The 7,136-nt window shown below is 19.9% G+C and overlaps 1 long non-coding RNA gene across 1 annotated transcript; it reads right to left on the reverse strand.

The window, feature by feature from the left end:
* Positions 1–260: 260 nt before the first annotated feature.
* LOC136091584 (uncharacterized) lies at positions 261–5,541 on the reverse strand. Its single transcript, XR_010644093.1, has 3 exons — positions 5,336–5,541; positions 4,722–5,060; positions 261–501 (listed from the first exon to the last, which is right to left on the reverse strand). It is a non-coding gene; the product is annotated as an uncharacterized LOC136091584 (long non-coding RNA).
* Positions 5,542–7,136: the final 1,595 nt, after the last annotated feature.

Here is a 7,136-nt window from a genome sequence, read left to right on the forward strand (position 1 = left end):
ACAAAAGCATCGCAACTAAACGTTGAAAAAGCGTTACATAAAAAGCGTTGTATAAACGCTGTTAAAGCAGTCTATTTTGCAAGGATTTGTAACGTTGTTAGTAAAACGTCGATTTAACGTGACTCAAAGACGTCGAGTAAAGGTTGAAATATAACGTTGAACCAACGCTTAAATGCGCTGTATAAAATATCGCAAAATATTATTAAACGCAATTAAACGTGGCTATAATATATATTGAATTGGCAAATAAAACTAAATTGTAATTTGAACTCTGCCCTCGCAATATTTCTAAAATCAATAATTAATACAAACAGTAACAACAATGATATATATAAAAAAGCTTAAAAAATACAATTAATAGATATATATATATAAAAACATAAATATTTTCTTTAAAATTTATGTGTGTGAGTGTTTGCATATATATTTATGCAATATATTTAAAAATACAATTAACAGGATATCGTATCGATAGGCCAGGATATCATTGAGATACAGAATCTAAATCAAAAAACAAAACTTGTACCATTAGTAGTCTGAAAGCAAACGTAAAAAAAAAATGTTATTAAATTAGTATAATTATTATTAAATTTAAAAAGTAAAAATAAATAAATAAGTTTATATATATAAATATATATATATATATATATGCATATATATATATGCATATATATATATATATATATATGCATATATATATATATATATATATATATATATATATATATATATATATATATATATATATATATATATATATATATATAACTTATTTATATATATAATTTATAATTATTGGTTCAGGTGTCACTCCATTTACTAGTTTTTAACTATATGAGTGACACCTAACCTTATATATGTGAGTTTATAAATATTATTGTAAATTTAATATTTTATGGTTATATAAATGGATTATTATTATATATATAATATATAGATAAACAAATTACAAATATATATATAAATTGTATATATATATAAATTATATATATATATAAATTATATATATATATATATATATATATATATATAAATTTGCTTATTCGAAGCAATTTTCATTTCCTGTGAATTTTGTTTAACAAACTCATGCAAATGCTGTTATGCAGAAATGCAGTTATTTGAACCTGCTGTTGTTCGAAACAATTTTTGCTCCCCTTGAAGATAAAAAAACACATTAAAGGAACAAAAAAAAAAAAAAAATGGACTATATTTCAATGAATTGTAAAATATTTATTATTTTACAAGGATAAAATTGAAGTAGCACCAAATTCCAAGGTTTTTTTTCTTTTTTACTTTCTACTTTTATTAAAATTTGAAAGAAACTTAAAGTAGGTCATTTTAAAGAGCATATTCAGTTATTCGAAATAAATTCTTATAACCCTTGGAGGTTCGAATAACCGGGAGTTTACTGTATATATATATATATATATATATATATATATATATATAAATATATATATAAATATATATATCTATATATATATATATATATATATATATATACAGGCAAAATTAAGTAGCATTAATGATAAAATCAAAACTCAAACAATAAAACAAAATTATTTACGTCAGAATCTATATAAGTGCAAAAGTTTTATGTTTTTTTTTTAAATTTGATTCCAGAGAGAAAAAAAACATTTATAACTCTTTTCAACTCAATGGAAAAGTAACTCTGTTAAATGAACTTTGCTAACTTACAGTTTTTCTGTCTAAAATAAATGTGACAAAAGTAAGAAACATCTACATTTTTATCATGAAAAACAATGCTTTGTCAATAACTATTTACTTAAAAGTATTAACATCAAAAATATTTTGTGGCCGCCACAAAGTCCAGACCTTAACCCTGTTGAAAATATATATGGCAAATTTTGAAATCTAAAATAATTGTAAAATAGCTCATTTCATTTAATTTACTTTTACAATGATTTAAAAAAAATTATAAATATTTTTTTTCTTGTTTACAATCAAATTTTAAAAAAAACATAAAATTTTTGCAGTTATGTAGATTCCAACGTAAATAATTTTGATTTTATTGTTAGAGTTCTGAATTTATCAACAATGTTAATTCTGTATATATATATATATGTATACATAGATATATATATAAATATAAACATATATGTATATATATATATTTATATTCCCAGCAAAAATGTCAGCGTTGAATCAACGTTGAAAATCGGTCGCAAAAGATGTTGCGGAAACGTTGACAAAGTAATCGATTTTGCAAAGATATGTAACGTTGTTTAATAGACGTTGATTAAACGTTATTGCGTAACGTTGAAAAAACGTTACTAAATGACGTTACAAAAGCATCGCAACTAAACGTTGAAAAAGCGTTACATAAAGCGTTGTATAAACGCTGTTAAAGCAGCCTATTTTGCAAGGATTTGTAACGTTGTTAGTAAAACGTCGATTTAACATGACTCAAAGAGGTCGAGTAAAGGTTGAAAAATAACGTCGAACCAACGCTTAAATGCGCTGTATAAAATATCGCAAAATATTATTAAACGCAATTAAACGTGGCTATAATATATATTGAATTGGCAAATAAAACTAAATTGTAATTTGAACTCTGCCCTCGCAATATTTCTAAAATCAATAATTAATACAAACAGTAATAACAATGATAAATATAAAAAAGCTTAAAAAATACAATTTATAGATATATATATATAAAAATATAAATATTTTCTTTAAAATTTATGTGTGTGAGTGTTTGCATTTATATTTATGCAATATATAAAAATACAATTAACAGGATATCGTATCGATAGGCTAGGATATCATTGAGATACAGAATCTAAATCAAAAAACAAAACTTGTACCATTAGTAGTCTGAAAGCAAACGTAAAAAAAAATGTTATTAAATTAGTATAATTATTATTAAATTTAAAAAGTAAAAATAAATAAATAAATTTATATATATAAATATATATATATAAATATATATATATATATATATATATATATATATATGCATATGTATATATGCATATATATATATATATATAGATATATATATATATATATATATATATATATATATATATATATATATATATATATATATATATATATATATATAACTTATTTATATATATATAACTTATTTATATATATAATTTATAATTATTGGTTCAGGTGTCACTCCATTTACTAGTTTTTAACTATATGAGTGACACCTAACCTTATTTATGTGAGTTTATAAATATTATTGTAAATTTAATATTTTATGGTTATATAAATGGATTATTATTATATATATAATATATAGATAAACAAATTACATATATATATATATATATATATATATTTATATATATATATATATATATATATATATATATATATATATATATATATATATATATATATTTATATATATATATATATATATATATGTAATTTGTAATATCGAACAATTTTCATTTCCTGTGAATTTTCTTTAACAAACTCATGTAAATGCTGTTATGCAGAAATGCAGTTATTCGAACCTGCAGTTGTTCGAAACAATTTTTGCTCCCCTTGAAGATAAAAAAACACATTAAAGGAACAAAAAAAAAAAAAAAAATGGACTATATTTCAATGAATTGTAAAATATTTATTATTTTACAAGGATAAAATTGAAGTAGCACCAAATTCCAAGGTTATTTTCTTTTTTACTTTCTACTTTTATTAAAATTTGAAAGAAACTTAAAGTAGGTCATTTTAAAGAGCATATTCAGTTATTCGAAATAAATTCTTATACCCCTTGGAGGTTCGAATAACCAGGAGTTTACTGTATATATATATATATATATATATATATATATATATATATATATATATATATATATATATATATATATATATACATACACAGGCAAAATTAAGTAGCATTAATGATAAAATCAAAACTCAAACAATAAAACAAAATTATTTACGTCAGAATCTATATAAGTGCAAAAGTTTTATGTTTTTTTTTTAAATTTGATTCCAGAGAGAAAAAAAACATTTATAACTCTTTTCAACTCAATGCAAAAGTAACTCTATTAAATGAACTTTGCTAACTTACAGTTTTTCTGTCTAAAATAAATGTGACAAAAGTAAGAAACATCTACATTTTTATCATGAAAAATAATGCTTTGTCAATAACTATTTACTTAAAAGTATTAACATCAAAAATATTTTGTGGCCGCCACAAAGTCCAGACCTTAACCCTGTTGAAAATATATATGGGCAATTTTGAAATCTAAAATAATTGTAAGCTAGCTCATTTCATTTAAGTTACTTTTACAATGATTTAAAAAAAATTATAAATATTTTTTTTCTTGTTTCACAATCAAATCTTAAAAAAACATAAAATTTTGCAGTTATGTAGATTCCAACGTAAATAATTTGTTTTTATTGTTAGAGTTCTGAAGTATCAACTGTTAATATGTATATATATATATATATATATATATATATACATAGTATATATATATATAATACATATATATATATATATATATATATATATATATATATATATCATGTATACATATATATATATATATATATATATATATATATATATATATATATATATATATATATATATATATATATATATATATATATACTATATCATATATATATATATATATATATATATGATATATACAATTTATGGAAGTCAAATTCTACAATTAAAAGTAGTTACAATTTAATACATAAAGTAACTAAATTAAACTTACTTGAATAGTTGTAACTATAAACCATCAATTTAAATCATATAATGTACTTCGTTCATAAGATGAAAACCAGTTAAAACCATATCATTCCTCTATCTTTGATCCACCAGAACTTTAATAAATAAACTTACACCTAAAATCAAATTACAACATGTCAAAAAAATTTAAACAGTATTATTAAAATCAGATATGACTAATAGTTATTATTAAGTTTTATTTATTCTTCACCATATAAAAAGTTAAATGCAAAGAAAAACACAATCATTCACTAACATAATTACTTTCATTATTTTTTGGAATCCTCTGTAGTCGTAAAATTAAATCCTTCGCCTACTTCTTTATCTAATAATAGATACTTATAAGTAATTATTTAGTAAAACCAATATAAACAAAAATGTAAAAACTAAAATATAGACCAAGTGCAAACAGATTACGATATATATTAAGACAATCATAATACAATAAACAGATTCAAAATTTTACTTATCCCAAAATAAAAATAAGATTTATTAGATGTTTATTTGATATAGTACTTCACCATTAATATAAAACTATGACAGTTTCTTAATTCATATAAAACAATTATAATAGCAATGAGTACTGTAAAATTTAATGACCTCCAGTAACTTTAATTCTTTTAACTCTAAGCTCGCTGCATGAATAACTAATTGGAAAACTATTATAGGCAGCTTTCATTGCATGAACACCAGTGACAAAAATAACCGACCATCTTCTACCCAACAACATAGAGCAACTGCCTCTGCTTCTATCCGTTTTTAAAATAAACAACTTAAGCCCAAGATTGTGAAGTCATTCTTATAGATCATCTAAAAAAAACGACATTCGTTTTGATTTACATATATATATAAATATATATATATATACAATTCACACATATATTATACATATATATATATATATATATATATATGTATATATTTGCATAAAAATATGTATGTATATATATGTAATATATTATACATATGCATATATATATATACATTTATAATCATATATTTATGTTTATATGTATATATATATGTATGTATATATACATATATATATATATATATCTATATATATATATATATATATATATATATATATATACATATACACACATATGTATATATACATATATATATATATATATATATATGTATATATATGTATATATATACATATATATATATATATATGTATACACACACACACATATTTACATATATATATATATATATATACATTTATATACATATATATATGTTTATATGTATATATATATGTATATATACATATATATATATGTATATATATATAATGTATGTATATATATACATATATATATATAGATATATTGATGATATATATACACACACATATATTTACATTTATATATATATATATATATATATATATAAATATAATGTATGTATATATATGTATATATACACATATACATATATATATACATATATACATATATATAAATATATATATATATATATATATATATATTTATATATATTTATATATATAAAAAATATATATACATATATATGTATATATATAAAATGTATATACATCTTATATTTATATTCATAATTATATGCATTAATACATAATATTAAAATAAATAAAAATATATGATAAAGAATAAATGTTAGAAATAATTATATAACACCAACTCTATAACTAGGACTTAATACTTTTCCTATTAAAATTGGAAGTTTTTCAAAAAGATGGAAATAAAGTTTTTTATCCTATTGTGTTTTTATACAAAAAAAACATAATAATGCATACTTTCATTATTAGTCGAAGATTTTATACTGAAGTATTTTTTTGATAATTAGGGTAAGGTGATTAAAGTTTTTCAAATAAATAAAATAGAGTCTGTTAACAGACTAAATTTAGTCTGGCTTATTATGTTTTAAAAATTTTGATATTACTTAAAACATCTGAATCTTATCAAAATTAAATTCTATTTCTAACTTAGAAATAAAATATTTAATACAACTTTGCAATTTATTAAAATGGTCATTTTAAAATAAATAAATCATCAACAAAAATAACCTGAATAAACCGAATATACTCTGAGATTTATGTATGTTATATACAATTTGATGCAAAGTCTAAAACTTTTAAATTAGCCGCAATAAAAAGAAGTTATAAAACATAACTTTATTAAAAAAAAATTTTTATACTATCTGCATGCATTCTATTAAGTTTTCATTGCCTTTTCTTTACGGCAAATTATTTTTGTAATGGCTAGTTAATGAGACAAAAATTTTCAATGTGTCACTTCCTCAACGTTGTCAAAACAACGTTTAATTAACGTTGGCATAATAACACTTTTTCAACGTTTTTTAACTACCACATTTTCAACGTTGGTATAGGTTGATATTTATACGCTTATTC

This window comes from Hydra vulgaris, chromosome 15 (assembly GCF_038396675.1).
Source record: "Hydra vulgaris chromosome 15, alternate assembly HydraT2T_AEP".
NCBI classification, from domain to species: domain Eukaryota; kingdom Metazoa; phylum Cnidaria; class Hydrozoa; order Anthoathecata; family Hydridae; genus Hydra; species Hydra vulgaris.